This window comes from Chiloscyllium punctatum, chromosome 18 (assembly GCF_047496795.1).
Source record: "Chiloscyllium punctatum isolate Juve2018m chromosome 18, sChiPun1.3, whole genome shotgun sequence".
NCBI lineage: Eukaryota > Metazoa > Chordata > Chondrichthyes > Orectolobiformes > Hemiscylliidae > Chiloscyllium > Chiloscyllium punctatum.
Genome location: NC_092756.1, coordinates 10,890,596 through 10,911,130, shown reverse-complemented (window position 1 = coordinate 10,911,130; position 20,535 = coordinate 10,890,596). Strand labels below are relative to the sequence as shown.

The following is a 20,535-nucleotide window of genomic DNA, read 5'->3' as shown; positions in this document are numbered from 1 at the left end:
ACACAGGGACCCATGAAATGATGAACAAATTGAACAAGAAAACGAACATTCGATACACAATAGCTACGAGAGTTACTATGTGAAAACTGTTGATTTCAGATTCACGGTGGCCTTCATTGATAGCATTTACTGTCCAGAACCAGTCTGCACTGGAATGATGGGAGACACCCTATGAAGTATTTGAACTTCAGTCGCCTTTAGAAAGAGCTGAGACTGATCAGGTCATGGGGATTTAGAGATGTTGGCCTTACAAACCTTTCAGACATTCCGTGGAAGAAGAAAGGAAGACATAGAATATTCTCGTCTCCATGGAGACGATGTTCATGAACTGATTAGATAGTAATTTACCTTATTGGAGATTATAAATAGATGCGTCATATTTAAAAAGCAAAGAGTTCATAGCGTAACTGTAAAATCTTTTGGTCACTCTCAGTGGGAACATTGTGTATAATCCTTGTCCTCATTCTTCACCAAAAACATGTGAAGAAGTTAGAAAGAGCACAGGCGCTGTTTCCTGGATAGCAAGATATTAGAAAGAAAAGTGACGTTGTTTACTGAGACATAAAAATATCAGAAAGGATACAAACGGGATGATAGAAAGAATGAAGGAATTTATTCACGAGATTTGGAAATGCTGGAGCAGAAACACGCAAATTTGATGTAAACAAATGAGATTTTCACATAACGCGAGGTTTGAATGAGTAAATCGGGGCAAGTCCCTCTTTCGAGTGAATAGATAACTTTAGTTAGAGCTTGAAAACCATTAGTGAATGATTAAGAAAAGTTTGGATGAGAGTTTCTTCCACTCAATAGAGTTATTTAAATCGTGAACGACTTTCCAGAAATAAAACGTAGAAGCTGATTTCACAGTGTTTTAAAAGATACACGAACAAACGTACAAGGAGAGAATTTACCATTGAGTGAAAGTCAGTGTGGTTGCGTGACAATTTAGAATTTGTTGACTTCAGACACAAAGATATTTCATGAGCACGTACAACTGAATAAGACTGAGTATAAAAAGTTCATGGATTGGTAAGGTGTGGCGTATTATTCAAGGTGAAACTCTGTAAATGGAGCTCATGTCGTAAAATAACTGCAGACGGAAGTGATATCCAAATGAGTAGGAATTGAATCGTCCCTTGGAGACGCAACACCTACTTTAAAGATTTGACCACATTCACATGATGCTATGTATATTTCGTACATTCTTAACTCCACCCAAGAAATCCACCAAGAAGACTCTGCCCTTTTGTATTGTTAACCCTCTGTACTTCTCTGCAGCACACCATTTCAGATAAAATATGCTCAGACCAAAATTCAGTTCAATACACTATTCAAACGGTCCTATGTGATTTCTTTTTTTATTATTGCAATAACGTTTGTGAATTTGCAACAAATTCTGTAATATGAAACCAGTTCAATATCTATTTTCCCGGAATTTAACGCAGTGCACATGGGAAACGTTATTCATCTGCTGAAAAATCACCTTCGGCTCTCTCTACACACATGTCTCTTCACGTTTTAGACACTTGCAGTATGTTTGTTGATCAAGGAGTCATTATCCAGAAAAGGTTGTTTCTCAATCCAAAAACACGAGTATTTTCCCATAAACTTGGCTTTGCTCAATATCACCTTCTGTCCGGATCCCTCAACACGACGACAAATTGAAGCTGCTCCATGTGAGGCTCAAAATTTAACCTTCGGCACTGCACAGCCCACTGTACTGGAACAGAGATACCGTGCACTGGTCACCTTCAGCACAGGAGCAACAAATTAATGCTTACCTCCACATTTCTTGTTTTACCTGAACGTTTGGGAAACCGACTTTCTCTGATTCCATGGCGAGTAACGGGGATTATATGATCATCTTCACCAGTGGTTCTGTCCCCGAGTGAGGAAAGTGGTGAGGTACTTATTGTAAAGATGGGTAGATTGATGAAATGTACAATTTCATCTTTTGCCTTCACTAACCCATGAGCTTTTTATTTTGTTTTACAACTGTAGCAATCTTAAAATCTTCATCTTGAATAGGCTCAATGGCAGATCTCCATTGTGTCTCTGGCATCAAATTCCAAAATATAAACCCCCTCTGAATTCTTCCACCGCAGTCCTCTGTTTGGGAAGTGTTCCTGTTGTGGGAAATCCACTTCCCCTTGTGTCACCTGCTGCTCCCAGCATGCGCACTGGCACTGCACTCATATTCCTTCTGACACTTGCTCACTGTATTGCTGTGATCATACATTGACTTGGTGTCGCACGGCCCAGGAACATGATACAGATCAAGGTTTTTGCATTGTTGAGTTTAATTGTCAGTTTAGCCTTATTTTGGATTTTGAAATTGTCTGTTCTGTACACAAGTGCGTGTCAAAAACGTCTGAGCGGAAGTTAGGTTTTCTGAATAATGACATTGAGCACTATGCACTCACCTCCAGTCTGGAAAACAATTCCTCACAGGCAATTTAATAGACAATAGATAACAGGTGCAGGTGTCGGCCATTCTGTCCTTCGAGCCAGCACCACCATTTATTATGATCATGGCTGAACATCCTCAATCTGTATCCTGTTCCTGCCTTATCCCCATAACCCTTGATTCCACTATCCTTAAGATCTCTATCCAACTCTTTATTGAAAGAACACCTCCTGCTGTCTCGGGTTCTTCATTCCGAAAGCTTCAAATCTTCACAGAATTCAACAGACCTTGTTACATATTCATTTCCTCATTTTTGTTCAGATCACTGTGTGCATAGTGTGACAGTGGGAGTGCATTTGCCCCACAACCCAGGGGTCAGACCAAAGTCTTGGAACCGTACTGTGTTATTTATCATTTTACCAACACCAGGGAGAAATATCTGCTGCTCTGCATAATTTACCCAATTCAATTATTCATAAGGTCATAGTCAATCCTGCATCTGTGACGAGGTGGCCGAGAGGTTAAGGCGATGGGCTGTTAATCCATTGTGCTCTGCACGCGTGGGTTCGAATCCCACTCTCGTCGCTGTCATCAACGGCATTTTCGTGGTGCTGTTTTCAGATGATCACAGCTGTCATTTTGAAACTGGAACGCTAATGGTCAGTTTATACGCATTTACACTATTACAAAATTTCAAAGAATGGTCTGAGCCTGTTGACGAAACTGTATTGAAATGTAGGTTGCATTGGGATAATGAAAGGGAGCGCGGTTTCCTTTTGCAAATCAAGTTGCTGTGAACGTTTTTCCGTTTGAAAGACATCCAGGAAAATCAAATAATGAGAGCTGCGAAGTGCATGTTTATGCAAAGGGATTCTTAATGAACGTTTTGTCAGATGAAACCTGAAGGAGATTGAAGAGAAGTAATTCATCATGGTGAGAAGAGCACAGCGAGACAGCACAAAATGATGGCGATATTTCAAAGGGGCAGGGCGTGGGTGTAGGGGTACTGAGAACTGGCTGGAAATGCACAGTGGAGAATTGCCAATGTGGGTGCCGTGCATGGGCACGGAAAGACTGACATATTGGTCTCGCCCTCGCCCCTTGCTCTCGCCATTGATGAATGCTGGACATAAGGCACAGATAAACACAAGATGTGGGAAGCAAGCTCCCTCTCGTTATGCACACACTGGATGCATCACATTGAACTATGAACAACTGGAGAAATCAGCATGTTACCTTCAGGGAGGCAAACTAAACTGTGGATCAATAACCGCAGATTCATGCAATATAAACATGAAAAATAATATAAAATGTAGGGTGTAGGTTTGCTTGCTCAGCTGTAGCTTTGATATCCAGACATTTCATTACTTGGCTAGGTAACATCATCATCAGTGGCAACCTCCAAGTGAAGCGAATCTGTTGTCTCCTGCTTTCTATTTATATCTTTCTCCTCGATGGGGTTCCTGGGGTTTGTGGTGATGTCATTTCCTGTTCGTTTTCTGAGGGGTTGATAGATGGAATCGAGATCAATGTGTTTGTTTATGGCGTTGTGGTTGGAGTGCCAGGCCTCTATGAATTCTCGGGCGTGTCTTTGATTAGCCTGTCCCAGTATAGATGTGTTGTCCCAGTCGAAATGGTGGTATTTTTAATCCGTGTGTAGGGCTACGAGGGAGAGAAGGTCGTGTCTTTTTTTGGCTAGCATGGAATTTTGTAGATGACGTTGGTTTTGTCTGTGGATTGTTCTGGTTCTTTTAAGTTTGTTAGTTTTTGTTTGAGAGTGTTGGTGGGTTTGTGTGCTACTAGGATTCCGAGGGGTCGAAGTAGTCTGGCTGTCATGTCTGAAACTTCTTTGATGTATGGTAAGGATCTTATGGTTTCTGGCTCTGTTTGGTCTGCTTGTCGTGGTTTGTTCTTGAGGAATGTGTGGACTGTATTTTTTTAGGTATCTGTTCTTCTCGAATACATTGTAAAGGTGGTTTTCCTCTGTTTTCCGAAGTTCGTCTGTGCTGCAGTGTGTGGTGGCTCGTTGGAATACTGTTCTGACGCAGCTTCGTTTGTGTATGATGGGATGGTTACTGGTGTAGTTAAGTATTTGGTCAGTGTTTGTCGCTTTTCTGTATGCAAAGAGTTGTAGTTCTCTGTTGTCCTTTCTTTCTACTGTGTCTTTCAGGAATGCGAGTTTGTTGTCGGTTTCTTCCTCCTTGTTGAACTTTATGCCTGTGAGAGTGTTGTTGATGATGTTAAATGTCTTTACTATCTTGTTTCGTTTTGTGATGACAAAGGTGTCATCTGCGTAGCGGACCCAGATTTTGGTTTGATTGTTGCAAGGGCTGTTTGTTCTAGTCTTTGCATTACCGCTTCTGCTATGAATCCTGATAGCGGAGATCCCATGGATGGGCCATTGGGGGTTTGTTTGTAGACTATGTTGTTGAAAGTGAAGTGGGTGGTGAGGCACAGGTCCACAAGCTTCATGATGTTTTCGTTGGTAATGTGATTGATGGTGGTTGGTGTGTGTGATGGTCTCTTGTAAAAGTGTGTTTCCTTTGCCAGGTCGATGTTGATCAAGGTGAACAGTTCTATTATGTCGAATGAGACCATTGCTTCCCCTTCCTCTACTTTGGTGTTTTTGATGATTTTTAGGAATTCCTGGGTGGAGTGGATGGAGTGCTGTGACTCTTCTGTGAGGTATTTCAGTCTTGCTTGTAGTTCTTTGTCCAGTCTGTAAGTTGGTGTTCCGGGTAATGAGACTATGGGTCTGAGGGGGCTCCTGGTTTATGGATTTTTGGTAGTCCAGTTCGACTTGGCCAACAAATTGATACTGGGACAGTCTAAACAAAGACATGCTCGAGAATTCCCGAGGCCTGGCACTCCAACAACAATGCCATAAACAAACACATCTATCAACCCCGCAGAAAACAAACCGGAAATGACATCACCACAAACCCAGGAACCCCATCCAGGAGAAAGGTATAAATAGAAAGCAAGAGACAACAGCTTCGCTTCACTTGCAGATCGCCACTGATGATGTTACCTAGCCAGGTAATGAAACGTCTGGATATCAAACCTACAGCTCAGCGAGTAAACCTACACCTTAAACCTCAACCTGAGCTACAAACCTTCACAAACCTTGCGATTTAAAGTGTCTTTATACGCATATCATTAATAGACTTTTCGTTATAATACCCGTCTGGTTGAAAGAAGAAGACATCACATTTCAAGATAGATGACAACGTTACCAATTTTGTTTTGAAATTGAGATTTATTTGATCATTTTACACAGTGAACAAGTTCATTTTAAAAAATGCAAACCACAATCTCTCACCTGGAATAAAAGTGTGATTTCGATATAGACATTGTCCTTGCTAACTCGCAGTTACTCAACAAGAAAAATAGGATGCAATGTTTAATAAGCATAGATCAATAAGCACCATTATCTTACTTCGGATTGACTGCAGTATGCACATGCTAAATAAGGTTTAAGAAAGAATAACTTTTGGAAATAATGATTCGGTGGTGACTAAAAATAATATTAGCTTCTCATGATGTGGATATTCCACCAATGGCTCCAGTGGTGGAAATGTTCAGTGGGCAGTATTTCTATGATGGTATGGACGTATGTGAGCTGCCAGGGATGGGAGCTCCCACTTCATCTGGAGCAGCGTCTTTTGACGTGGACCAGGGAGCATTGTAGCATCATTCTAGGACTTCCAACCACACCTGGAGCAGCTTCCATTGACATGGAGCAGCAGGGAGCATTGGCACATCCGAATGCAAGATCTAACCTTATTTGGAGCAGCTTCAGTTGGCCTGGAGCAGGGAGCTTTGGGTGATCATTCTGGGAGCTCCACTCTCACCTGGAGCAGCCTTTAATGACATGTAGCAGCAGGTAACATTGGGACATCAGAGTGATAGATCCAACCTCAACTGGACCACTTCTATTGACATGGAGGAGGGAACATTGGGACATCAGACTGGGAGCTCCAACCTCACAAGGATCAGCGTTTAATGACATTTAGCAGCTGGGCGCATTGGGACATCAGAATGGTAGGTCTAACCTGAACTGCTCCACTTCTACTGACATGGAGCAGGGAGCATTATGACATCAGACTGGGCGCTCCAACTTCAAGTAGAACCGCTTCTATTGACATGGAGCAGCAAGGAGCATTGGAACGTCAGGTTGGGAGCTCCAACATCACCTGGATCAGCTTGCATTTACATGGAAGAGGAGGGAGGATTGGGACGTTAGGCTGGGGGAAAGGATATTCAACTAGTTTAATCTAAAGTAAAATATGTTTCAACACCTCAGATGTTAATTGATTTATGAAGAATCTTTCCCGGGAAAATAATTAATTCTTTAGATAATAAAGACAAGTCCTGAAAATATTCAACTCAGGAAAACGCATTGGTACAGAGAGAAATGGGAGTGATGTTTCATGTCTTTGTCCTTTCATTTCTGGCATTCTCTGCACTGGATTACATCACCGGAAGGACGTTTTCACTCATTCCCTGCAAATACGGACAGGTCAATAACGTAATCTAAAACTGAAAATTAACGGGAATATGCGATGTTATGATTAGGCTGGACTTTACTTCAAATTTTGGTGAAAACGTAGCAAAGTCAGTTGCAATTTCCAAGATCAGCAGTGACCTCATTGATTGGCTGATCAGATTGTGAATGGTCGTTTTTCTGAGGACAATTTGAAGTGAATCAATGATGTTGATTATCTTTGTTTTTGTTCGCCTTGTGACTGTTACTGCTATTGCTCATGCCCTTGTTAACACCACAGCTCTTCAGCGTGTAAAACCTCAGCTGTGCATCTGGCCAGTGGCACAACCATTCGTATAGCTGGCAACGCATTAGGCGGTTGTAAGTTCAACTTTTACTTTGCGCAAGCGCATTATGGCGATTCATCACACATCCAACCTACTCATTTTTGTTATGTTGAGGTGGGTAATATTGGAAATTTTCATCTCCACGAACGAAAATTCTTTCACTGTCTTCGATCAGTTAAACATTGCCAAGAGCTATCAGAGTAAAAATCACACAGCACCAGATTGTATAGAACAGACATATTTGGAAGCACCAGTGTTCCATGCACTGTTTCTTCATCATGTGTTTGTCACCTCTTGGAATCTAAAATTTCTTTGTGTGATTATTAAATGTATCCACCCCAGTCCAACACCAACACATCCAAGTAACGTGTGCCGTCGACACCACGAACGGTCGGTTAAAGTCCAGATGATCTTCCAAAAGATCGCGCATATGGACACACACACCAAGTTTCTGCAGAAAAACACCCACCTGATGAAGGAGCGACTCTCCAAAAGCTAGTGCTTCCAAATAAACCTGCTGGGCTCTGCCCTGATATTGTGTAATTTTTAACTTTGTCTACTCAACTCAAACACTGGCACTTCCATATCATAGACAACATCAGTCATGTCCCACCGTTGTCAGAGAAGGCAATCTTGGAATAGCCCAATACACTGCACATGGGTACGTTTTGTTTTCAGAAACCAACGCAATCAATCACTGCAGCTTCTATGGATGAAAAGCACAGAAAAGAAATAGCTGAGACTCAGTTTTGACAATATTTTGAAACTCTTTGGGAAGTGGAATCAGAGGAGAATGAAGGATTAACTGTCCGACTGTGCAGAGAGAGGAAAGGCACTTTTCCCTTCTTTGATGAGCTGGAGTATTGACTGATCAAAGGCATGAAACAGATTCCTGGTAGAGCTGCGCTCTCTGCATCAGGATCAAGAAGTCCTGATTTCCTGAACGGTAATGAAACCCAGGCCACTCAGATAAAGCGCTGAATACTAACCACTAGACCGCCAGGGATGAGGGCAGAAGCATTTGCACCGTTTCTTCAGAACACCGTTTTTGGAATTATGTCACTGCAGACATGTTTCCCCTCAAAAATGATTGAATTATGGAGTGTTTACAGCACAGAAATGGGTCCCTTCATCTCATTTCCCAGCACTTGGTCTATAACCTTGTAAACTCTGACGTTTCACCTGAATGCTAATTTCTCTGTAACGTTTTAATCCCGTAAAACACAATCAATGGGATTTATGTTTGAGATGGAAACTGAACCCCATTTTTACCCATAGACTGAAGCACGCCGACACATTTCCCCAAGTGTGACATAGGCCTCGGGAGAAAACAAGCAGAAAGTAAGATTTCACCGACTTGTCTGATGTTGTCCCATTTCAGAGTTCAACACCAATGTCTGGTTACAGCAAAGAAAGGAAGTATTCAGCCCCTCCCGTCCCAGTGTTCCTTGCCCATTTGAGTGGAAGCAGCGGCTGAGTAAAAACGAACCCGGAAGACTACAGCTAAGGTAAGACAGTTTGTTTTAAAATAACTTACCTTCACAGAAAGAGCGGGAGCAGCAGAGGAAGTGACAGCTACCAGAGGGGCAGCCGGAAAGGAAAGCAGTGAGTTTATAAATCAGGAAGGCCGCTAAACCTGAGATTCTACACCGGTATATCCCCCACCCACCCTCCTTTCAAACCTCCTTAACTACACTGTTCTTTTTTAAGGTTAGGATTTTCTATTTCTTTACCAGTGACTGGTTAAAAATTTACTTTGTTTGTATATATATATTAATTCTTTATTAGGGAAAGACTATAGCAGAGAGGTATCAGAAAGTATTCTATCTCAAACTTGTACAAAGTAACTAAGTAATTAATTAACTAAGCAGAGATGGCTGGGCAGGTGATGTGCTGTAGCTGTATGATGTGGGAGCTGGCTGATCCCATTGTGAATCGCAGTGACCACATCTGCAGTAAGTGTTGGTTGATGGAAGAACTCCGGATCAGAGTTGCTGATCTGGAATCTGAGTTTCAAACACTGTGGCACATCCGGAAGGGGGAGAGTTACCTGGACGCTTTGTTTCAGGAGGCAGTCACACCTAGGAGATTAAGTAATTCACATTCAGCTCGTGTTCAGCCTCATTAGAGTGTGACTGTAAGTGAGGCAGGTAGGGGGAACCTGAGTTCAGGAGTGGAGGAGCCTCAGCCCCTGGCCTTTTCCAACAGGTAAGATATTCTTGCTCCCTGTTCGGATGAGGAAAAGGGCTCTGGACAGGATGAACCAATTGACTAAGGCACCATGGTGCAGAAGGCCATTCAAGAGGGGGGAGTTAATAGACAAGTAGTTGTTGTAGGGGATTCTATAATTAGGGGGAACAGATAGTATCCTTTGCAAGCCGGATCGGGAGTCTCGCAAGGTGTGTTGCCTGCCCGGTGCCAGGGTGCAGGACATCACCAATCGGCTTAAAAGGATATTGGAGCGGGAGGGCCAGGATCCAGTTGTTGTGGTCCACGTTGGTACTAACAACATAGTCAAGACTAGGGTGGAGGACCTGTTTGGGGATTACGAAGCACTGGGCAGGAAATTGAAGCACAGGTCCTCAAGGTTCATAATCTCCGGATTATTGCCCGAGCCACGTGCCAATTGGCATTGGGACAAGAAAATTAGGCAAGTAAACACGTGGCTAAGGGATTTGTGTGGGAAATAGGGATTCCACTTCATGGGGCATTGGGATCAGTTTTGGAACAGGGGGGGATCTGTACCGTTGGGACGGTCTCCACCTGAACCGATCAGGTACCAATGTTCTAGCGAAGAGGATAAATAGGGTGGTCAGTAGGACTTTAAACTTCTGAGTTGGGGGGAAGGGAAAATGAAAGCGACAGGGAGTATGGCATTAAATGGAAAGATCAGCAGCAGGATAGCATGTGTCCAGGTGGATTTAAAATTGAGGCAGACTGGGAATGCAGAAAAGAGCAAGGATAACTTAGGACATCATATGACTTCCAATATCTCTAATGATAAGAAAGTTAGCATTAAGGCACTTTCCCTGAATGCTCGTAGCATTCATAACAAAGCAGATGAACTCATGGCACAGATCATAGTGAATGATTATGATGTGGTAGCCATCAGAGAGTCTTGGTTACAGGGAGGTCAGGGCTGGCAGTTAAACCTTCAAAAATTTTCAACTTATCGAAAAGAGAGGGAGGTCGGCAGAGGGGGTGGGGTTTCCCTGTTAGTTAAGAACAAAATTAAATGTATGGCACTGAATGACATAGCGTCAGATGATGTGGAGTCTGTGTGGGTGGAATTGAGGAACCACAACGGCAAAAATAAATAATTGGAGTTGTGTGCAGACCTCCTAACAGTGGTCAGGACCAGGGACGCAACATGTACCGGGAAATAGAGAAGGCATGTCAGAAAGGCAAGGTCACGGTGATCATGGGAGACTTCAATATGCAGGTGGACTGGGTAAATAATGTTGCCAGTGGATTCAAAAAAAGGGAATTCATGAAATGCTTACAGGATGGCTTTTTGGAACAGCTTGTCATGGAGCCCACAAGGGAGCAGGCTATTCTTGACCTAGTGCTTTGCAATGAACCAGACTTTATAAAAGATCTGAAAGTAAGGGAACCCGTGGGAAGCAGCGATCATAATATGGTAGAGTTCAGTCTGGAGTTTGAAACAGAGAAGGCAAAATCGGATGTAATGGTGTTACAGTTAAATAAAGGCAATTATGAGGGCATGAGAGAGGAACTGACAAAAATAGACTGGAAGCAGAGGCTTGCAGGGAAGACAGTTGGGCAAAAATGGCAGGAGTTTGTGGGTATAATTAAGGACACTGTACAGAGGTTCATCCCCAAGAAAAGAAAGTTTATCCAGGGAGGGATTAGACAGCCATGGCTGATAAAGGAAGTCAGGAAATGTATTAAAAGAAAAAGAGAGATCCTATAAATTGGCCAAGAGCAGTGGGAAATCGGGCGATTGGGAAGGCTACAAGAACAAATAGAGGATAACAAAGAGAGTAATAAGAAAGGAGAGGATCAAATATGAAGATAGGCTAGCCAGGTATATTAGAAATGATAGGAAAAGTTTCTTTCAATACATAAGAAACAAACGACACGCACAAGTAGACATTGGGTCACTTCAAACTGATGCTGGAATCCTAGTGATGGGAGAAAAGGAAATAGCAGGAAAACTTAACAAATACTTTGCGTCAGTTTTCACAGTGGAAGACATGAGTAATATCCCAACAATTCAAGGGAGTCAGGGGGCTGAGTTGAGTATGGTTGCCATTACAAAAGAGAGAGTGCTAGAAAAGCTAAAAAGTCTTAAAACTGATAAATCTCCTGGCCCCAATGGGATACATCCGAGAGTTCTGAGAGTGGTGGCTGAGGAAATAGCGGAGGCATTGGCTGAGATCTTTCAAGAGTCACTGGAGTCAGGGAAAGTCCCGGATGATTGGAAGATCGCTGTTGTCACCCCCTTGTTCAAGAAAGGATCAAGACAAAAGATGGAAAATTATAGGCCAATTAGCCTAACCTTTATTGTTGGTAAAATTCTAGAATACATCATTAAGAATGAGGTTTCTAAATTCTTAGAGCAGAGTCTGATTAGAATAAGTCAACATAGGTTTAGTAAGGGGACGTCATGCCTGACAAACCTGTTGGAATTCTTTGAAGAGGTGACAAGTAGGTTAGATCCGGGAAAACCAGTGGATGTGGTCTATCTAGACTTCCAATAGGCCTTTGATAAGGTGCCAAACGGGAACGTGCTGAGCAAGGTGAGGGCTCATGGTGTTGAGATGAGCTACTGGGATAGATTGAGGATTGGCTGTCTGACAGAAGGCAGACAGTTGGGCTAAAAGGTTCTTTTTTGGAGTGGCAGCTGGTGACGAGCGGTGTCCCGCAGGGTTCAGTGTTGGGGCCACAGCTGTTTGCATTATATATTAATGATCTGGATGAAGGGACTGGGGGCATTCTAGCGAAGTTTGCAGATGATGCGAAGTTAGGTGGACAGGCAGGTTATACTGAGGAGAAGTGGGGAGGCTACAGAATGATCTAGACAGTTTGGGAGAGTGGTCCAGGAAATGGCTGATGGAATTCAACGTGAACAATGCGAGGTCTTGCTATTTGGCAAAAAGAATTAAAACATAGATTACGTTCTAAACGGTGAGAAAATTCGTAAAGCAAAAGTACAAAGGGGTCCTGGAGCGCAAGTCGAGGATTCTCTAAAGGTCAACATGCAGGTTGAGTCCGTGATTAAGAAAGCGAATGCAATGTTGTCACTTATCTCTAGAGGGTTGGAATATAAAAGCACCGTTGTGCTACTGAGACTTTATAAAGCTCTGGTTAGGCCTCATGTGGAGTACTGTGTCCAGTTTTGGTCCCCACACCTCAGGAAGGACATAATGGCACTGGAACATGTCCAGCGGAGATTCACACTGATGATCCCTGGAATGGTTGGTCTAAAATGAGGAATGGCTGAGGATCCTGGGATTGTATTTATTGGAGTTTAGAAGATTAAGGGGAGACTTAATAGAGACGTACAAGATAATGCAGGGTTGGAAAGGGTGGACGCTTGAAATTGTTTACTTTAGGCGAGGAGACTAGGGCCCGTGGACACAGCCTTAAAATTAGAAGGGGTAAATTCAGAACAGAAATGTGGAGACATTTCTTCAACCAGAGAGTGGTGGGCCTGTGGAATTCATTGCCGCAGTGTGCAGTGGAGGCCTGGACGCTAAATGTCTTCAAGGCAGAGATTGATAGATTCTTGTTGTCTCGAGGAATTAAGGGTTACGGGGAGAATACTAGTAAGTGGAGTTGAAATGCCCATCAGCCATGATTGAATGGCAGAGTGGAATCGATGGGCCGAATGGCCTTACTTCCACTCCTATGTCTTATGGGCTTATGGTCTTATGGCCCATTGTTTCCCCATTACTCTGTAGTTTATACTGCCTTCCCTCGTTCTTGCTGCCAAACTTGATCACTGCTCACGCCCGCTATTTCCTGTCCTGCCAAACGGTTTGTCTCATGTTCTTGGAATGAAAAACAGGAATGGCCTATTTCAAGCACTTTTCTAGTTTACAAGGACAGTGTTAACACCACTGAGCAAGCACAGTGCCAGCTCAGAGGGAAGGTCTCATCCTTTAGAAACTGAAATGCAAAGATGATTGGACAGCCTCAGTATTGTAAACCAACCAACAAGACCGGAATAGGGCCGAGGGGATCACGCACAGAAGGATAGGAGAATTGAATGGCGAATCTCATGGTGTCCACTGTGATGTTAACAGAAATCTTCCCTGGTAGGATAGTGATGAGGATTCAGTGATTTCACTGTCATGGCTTGTTAAAGGTTAACGTTTACAGTAATGAATATGAAATACTGCCTGATATTTCGAAGCAGAATGATGTGCAGCAGACAGAATAGTATCCCTGCATGACCTAATAAGAGAGCTCAGAAGAGCCAGAAGGAGACATTAGAAGTTGTTGGCGGATCGGATCAGGGTTAACCCCAAGACTTTCCATAGGTATGTCAGGAATAAAAGAATGACGAGATTTAAATTAGGGCCAATCAAGAATAATAGTGGGAAGTTGTGTGTGGAGTCAGAGGAGACATGGGAAACAATAAATAAATATTTTTTGACAGTGTGCACTATAGAAAATGAAAATGTTGGCGTGGAAGATACAGAGATACTTGCATCTAGACTCGAAGAGATTGAGGTACACAAGGAAGAGGTATTAGAAATACTGCAGAGTGTGAAAATAGACAAGTCCTCTGGGCCGGATGGCATCTATCCTAGGATCCTCTGAGAAGAAAGGAAGAGATCGCCGAGCCTGTGCCATTGATCTAGAAATCATCATTGTCTACAGGAATCGTGCCTGAGGACTGGAGGATAGCAAATGTGGTTCCCTTGTTCAAGAAGGGTAGTAGAGATAACCCTGGTAATTACAGACCAGTGAGTCTCACTTCAGTTGTTGGTTAAGCGTTGGAAAAGGTTCGAAGAGATAGGATTTATAATCATCTAGAAAAGAATAATCTGATCAGGGACAGTCAGCACGGTTTTGTAAAGGGTAGGTCGTGCCTCACGAATCTTATGAGGTTTTTGACAAAGTGACCAAACAGGTGGATGAGAGTAATCCGGTTGATGTGCTGTATATGGATTTCAGCAAGGTGTTCGATAAGGTTCCCCCAGTAGGCTATTATACAAAATGCAGAGGAATGGGATTGTGGGAGACATAGCAGTTTGAATCAGGAATTGGCTCGCTGAAAGAAAACAGGGTGTTGTAGTTGATGCAATATGTTCATCTTGGTGTCCATTTACGAGCAGCATTCTGCACGGGTCGATGTTGGGTCCACTGCCATTCGTCAATTTTAGAAATAACCTGGATGAGGGCTTAGAAGGGTGGGTTCGTAAATTTGCGGACAACACGACAGTAGGTGGAGTTGTGGATAGTGACGAAGGATGTAGTAGGTTGCAGAGAGAGATAGATAAGCTGCAGTTCTGGGCTGAGAGGTGGCAAATGGAGTTTAATGTGGACAAGTGTGAGGTGATTCACTTTGGCCGGAGTAATCGGAATGCAAAGTACTGGGCTAATGGTAAGACTCTTGGGAGTGCTGATGAGCAGAGAGATCTTGGTATCCATATACACAGATCCCTGAAGTTGCCACCCAGATTGACAGGGTTGTTAAGGAGGAAAACAGTGTTTTGGCCTTTATTAATCGAGGGATTGAGTCCTGGAATCAGAAGGTTATGCTGCAGCTGTACGGCCACATTTGGAGTATTGTGAACAGTTCTGGTCACCGCATTATAAGAAGGATGTTGACGCTTTGGAAAGGGTGCAGAGGGGATTTTCTAGCATGTTGCCTGGTATGGAAGGAATGAATTACGAGGAAAGACTGAGGGCCTTGAGGCTGTACTCGTTGGAGAGAAGACTGAGAGGTAACTTAATAGAGACATACAAGACAATCAGAGGTTTACATAGGGTGGACAGGGAGAGTCTTTTTCCAAGTATGGGGACGGCAAACACGAGGGTCACAACTTTAAAGTGAGGGGAGATAGGTATAAGACAGATGTCAGAGGTAGCTTCTTTACTCAGAGAGTAGTTAGGGTATGGAATGCTTTGCCTGTCACGGTGGTAGATTCACCAAGTTTAAGTGCATTTAAGTCGTCATTGGAGAGGTATATGGACGTACATGGAATAGTGTAGATGGGATGGGCTTCAGATTAGTATGACACGGCGGCGCAACATTGAGGGCCGAAGGGCCTGTACTGCGCTGTAATGTTCTATGTTCTATATGTTACAGTTCCACATCAGCAATGTCATCTGCAATTGCCTGACGATCAATCTGTTTAAAACAAGAACGGAGGGGGCGTCAGGAAAACGGAAGGGGAACAGTGGCTTGTGAGAGTTAACTACGTGCCTCGTGGAGCCAGGTTCAATGTAGATACTGAATATCGGTTTTACTGTTTACCTTGGTATACTGATCACTACGGATCAGTTACCCAATATTGTCTGCCCTTTGTGTGTTGTTCTTTGTACATTTCACCTCGGTTCAGTGCTCCGGGGGACCACGCTTTTTTAAATTTGGCACATTTTACTGAGGTCGGTTTTGCAGCTTCATATTAAGGCCAACAATTTTAGGAACAGATAGACACCATTCAGACCATCAAGTCTACTCCGCCATTGAATGATTTCATATCTGATCTGATAAACTTGAACTGCACTTTCTTGCCTTTCTCCATAACGCTTGATGTCTTTGCTGTTTGATGATCTGCGGATCTCAGCCTCATTACACCTAATGACACTTCCTCAACAGCCTTCTGCTACAAGAAAGTCCACTGATCCAGAACTGTCTGAGAGAATAAATGCTTCTTCGTCATTATTTTAATTTTGAGATGGGCATTCTAATATAAAGTTAAAAATCGCATAACACCATGTCATAGTCCAACAGGTTTAATGGAAGCAATATCGTTTGGAGAGCTGCTCCTTCATCAGGTGGCTGTGGAGATACAGAATGTATAGCGAAAGGTTACAGTGTAATGTCACTGAAATTATACATTGGAAAAATACCTTGATTGCTTGTTAAGTCTTCCATCTGTTAGAATGACTATGTTAGGTTCATTTCTTTCTTATGTAAATCGGAAAACTTTATTTTAACAGTTACGTTCTCAGGTGGACTTTACCAATTAGTGTCAGCACAGATAATATGTTGAAGGTGTTAGTCCCTGTATGCTGCGTACATGCCATAATATTTAGACTGACGCTAATCTATAAAAAAAACAACATTGCAGGCAAGAATGCCTTAAGACATGGTACATTGGTGAAGCTGAGCACAGGCGACAACAAAGGAATGGGCGCTGCACATCAATCAACAGACAGGTGTGCCCCTTCCCAGTTGGAGAGCACTTCAGTGATGCAGTACATTCGACCTCGGATCTTCGGGTGACAATCCTCCAAGGCGGTCTTCAGAACAGGCAGCATCTAAAAGTGCCCCCACAGAGACTGATAGCTAAATTCGGTACCCATGGTCATTGGGTTCATGTCACAGTACAGGTGATCCCATTGCCCTATCTACAAACAGAGACCCTCCTCCACACACACACACACACACACACATACACACACACACACACACACACACACACACACACACACACACACACACACACACACGCACACACACATATTTTCGTCTGTGGGGTGAACTTGTACTTGGAGAGTTACATTGTACTTTGCTGAAAAACTGCATGAATCCATGTAAGACTCTGGTAACTCATTTTTATAAATTAGAATCATTCTAAACATTATGGAACAGACAGCAGCACAGGGGGGGCAGATACCCGTTGTTAAACTTCACCTGAGAATGAAACTTTAAAATAAAAAAGTTTTGCACTTTACATATGAAGGAAGTGAAGCTAACATGGACATTCTAACAGATCGGCGACTTAGCAAACAATCACGGTATTTTTCAATGTACAATTTCAGTTACATCACACTGTAAACATATGCTATAAATTCTGTGACTTACAACTGTGGACTCCTCAATCACCTGATGACTGAGCAGTGGTCCGAAAGCTAGTACTTCCAATTAAACCTGTTGAAATATAACCTGGGGTTGTATGATATTCAAATTTGCATACCCCTGTCCAAAACTGGCATCTCCAAGCCATTCGATACGAGGTGCTCTGGCAATAGAACCAAACATTCTGCATCCAACTTATTAAATCCTTGAAAATACCTATATGTTTCAATAAGGATCATTTTGTAGTACTGAGTCTGAGCAGGCAAAGGCAACTGATTTCAGCGTTTCTTCCCATTTGATTTCATCTCCGATATGAAATTCTCACTGACTCTGACAGAACTGTTACCTTTGCTGTTTTGTAATGTCAGGAACTCATGTTCAATTTAAGATTTCCATAAGGAACAACAAAAATTTTTTTCTCTGACTGGAAATCAACATTGTGAAATAGCAGTGAGACAGCTGCATTTCAGCACGTTCGCACCAAGGACGACATGTGCAATGCTTGGAACTTTTCTTGATGACTTTGTTTTTGCCTATTTTGTTGAGGTGAAAAATGACAGTTTTTGAGTTTTTAAAAGCATGGCCAATGGTACTTCACTTATTGCATCATGATCAGTTATCAAACATCTGGCTTGGAAAAACAGTTTCCCAGACGTGACCCTTCGCCTGGTGTGTTCTAACATTGCAAGTCTTAGTTAAATTGTTATTCAATCTCTTAAGGGCTTGAGTGGAACAAAAATCATCTCTGTGAACTAACAGTTCTGAGGAGCATTTTGTCAGTTTTCCTCATGATGCTGCGGAAAATGTTTCTGCGCTCACATCTAAATTGATTTACCCTGTTTCTTCCTCAGCTTCCTGGTAATGTTAAAGTTCGATGGATAAAACCTGGAATGAACGCCTGATCTCAGGAACAGTGGACAAGTCTTTGATTTCCTGCAATCCCATTCATGAATTTCGCTTATACAGGGGATGCTACCGTCTTTACCCAATCCTGCCTACTTGTGTCTCCAGGACCTGAACAAAATAGCTGACCCTTCATCCGAGAATGACGACCGTGTGGGAAAGCAGGCCATTCGGCCCTTCCAGTCGACACCATCCCTCTGAAGCACATCCTATCAGACACACACTCCATACCTATTCCGTTCCCCTTCATTTCCCATGGCCGATCCCAGTAACTCGCACACCTTCAGACTGTGGGAGGAAACTCACACAAGCAAAGAGAGAATGTGCAAACTGCACACAGTCACACGAGACTGGGATCGAATCCATGGCTTCTGTGCAGCAAGGCAGCAGCGAATCAGGAAGAACAACAAATGCTGTCCTGACCAGCGACATCCACACCCTGTGGGTATATCAGGAAGAATAAAAACATATTCACAACATGGACAACGGGACTTGCGTCTGCATGGACATGATTTGAACCAATCGTTCATCCTGGGTATATACAAGGACACCGATATCGCAGAGAAACCAGGGCAATGCGGGATTCAATTACCTGCTGAAGTGAAAAATCATCTACCCAGTCAAACTGGGGACAGACTATTCAACAATCCCGCGTGTGGGAAGGGCTCAATGAGCAGAAGAACCTCCAGAGTAACCAGCAAGATTACATATCCCAGAAGGAGATCAATTAAACTGTCAATGCTGCTGTTAATTCGAACCAGCTGCCAGTTTCATAGCTTCAAAGTCATAGACTCAAACAGCATGAAAACAGGCCTTTCACTCCGACCAGCTCATACTGAACATAATGCTAAACTAAACGAGTCGCATCTCACAGCTCTTGTAACTGCTGAGGATTAATAATGCTCTTGTGATATTATTACTGCATTGTTAATATGAATGTCCAGACATACTTCTGTGGACACGGTTTCAAACCCTGGCATGGCAGATGCTGGAATTTTATTTAAATAAATCCCGAGAGACGAATGATGATGCCGAATCAGTAGATCTGATTCATTCATGCCTGATAGGGAAGGAAACTGCCATACCTATCTGGTCTGGCTGGGATGTGACTCCAGATCCATAATATCGTGGTTGATTCTGAACTTCGCTCTGGGCAATAAATTATGTACTAGGCATGAATGAATAGATTTTGTTAATTCCACTGATACTTTCCAATTCATTTATCGATCCAAATATCCTGTAAATATTGTAAATGTACTTTCATTCATCGCTGCCTCAGGAAGTGAATTGCACACATAAACCATCCTCTGGTAAAAAAAGACTCTCATGTCTTATTTTAAATCCCTCCTTTCACTTTAAACATTTGTCCTCTCGTCTTAAAGTCCTCCTCCTTGGAGAAAAGACAGTTACAGTTAACTCGAGCCGAACTCTCAATAATTTATAAATTTCTATCAGGTCGCCTTTCAAACTCCAGTGCTCGAGTGAAAATATTCTCAGCTGATCCAGCCTTTCGTTATAACACAAACCTTCCCCACTAGCCATACAATGGTATACCTGTTCTAAACCTACTCCAGCTGAATAATTTCCTTTCTATTACTGGGCGACAAGAACTGGACACAGTATTCCAGAAGACGCATCACCCAATGTCCTATTCAACTTCAACATAACGGATCAACTCCGACACTCAAAGGACTGAACAACGAAGGCAAGATGACATTTTTTTTAACCATTCTGTCTATATATGAAGCAAACTAAAATGAATTATGTACTTGCATTCCTGGCTTCCGTATTGCACAACACGATGCAACGCCCAATCAGTAATTGTATCAGCCCTACTAATATTTGATGTAGCAAAATGCTATGCCTTCCATTTATCCAGATTGAACTTCATGTGACATTTTTCGGCCCAAAGACGCAATGGATTAAGATCCTTCTGGAATCTTAGATCACCTTCTTTGCAGTCTCCAATTCTGCTGTCCTCTGCAAGCTTATGAACCATGGCTTCTATGAGTTCTATTATTTACTCATTTCGGTCAACGATTTTTAATTATTTATCGTGGCCATCATTTAGCTGTTTGCAAATAAGGTAACAATTAGTCATGTCGTTAACCATGAGGAAGAAAGCCGTAGACTGCAGGGAGATTGGAAACAATTGGCAAGAAAATGTGCTGAAAGGAATTCAATCCAGTGAAGTGGGTGAGAATGAATTTGAGGACGCACAATGAGAAAAGTGTGAATATCGAGTGGTTTAAGGTAATAAAAGAGATATTGAGATATTGGAGTAGACATTCACGAATGTTTGAATGAGATTGGACAAGGGATCAAGTGGTCACGATGGGTTGGAGATACTTTCTGGTCTTGACCGCAGGTGGGAATGAAAGAG

General features: G+C 42.7%; 1 non-coding gene across 1 annotated transcript; it reads left to right on the top strand.

Moving 5' to 3' along the window:
- The first annotated feature begins 2,913 nt into the window (after positions 1–2,913).
- trnan-guu (transfer RNA asparagine (anticodon GUU)) lies at positions 2,914–2,995 on the top strand. The gene has a single exon. It is a non-coding gene; the product is annotated as a tRNA-Asn (tRNA).
- The last annotated feature ends 17,540 nt before the right edge of the window (positions 2,996–20,535 follow it).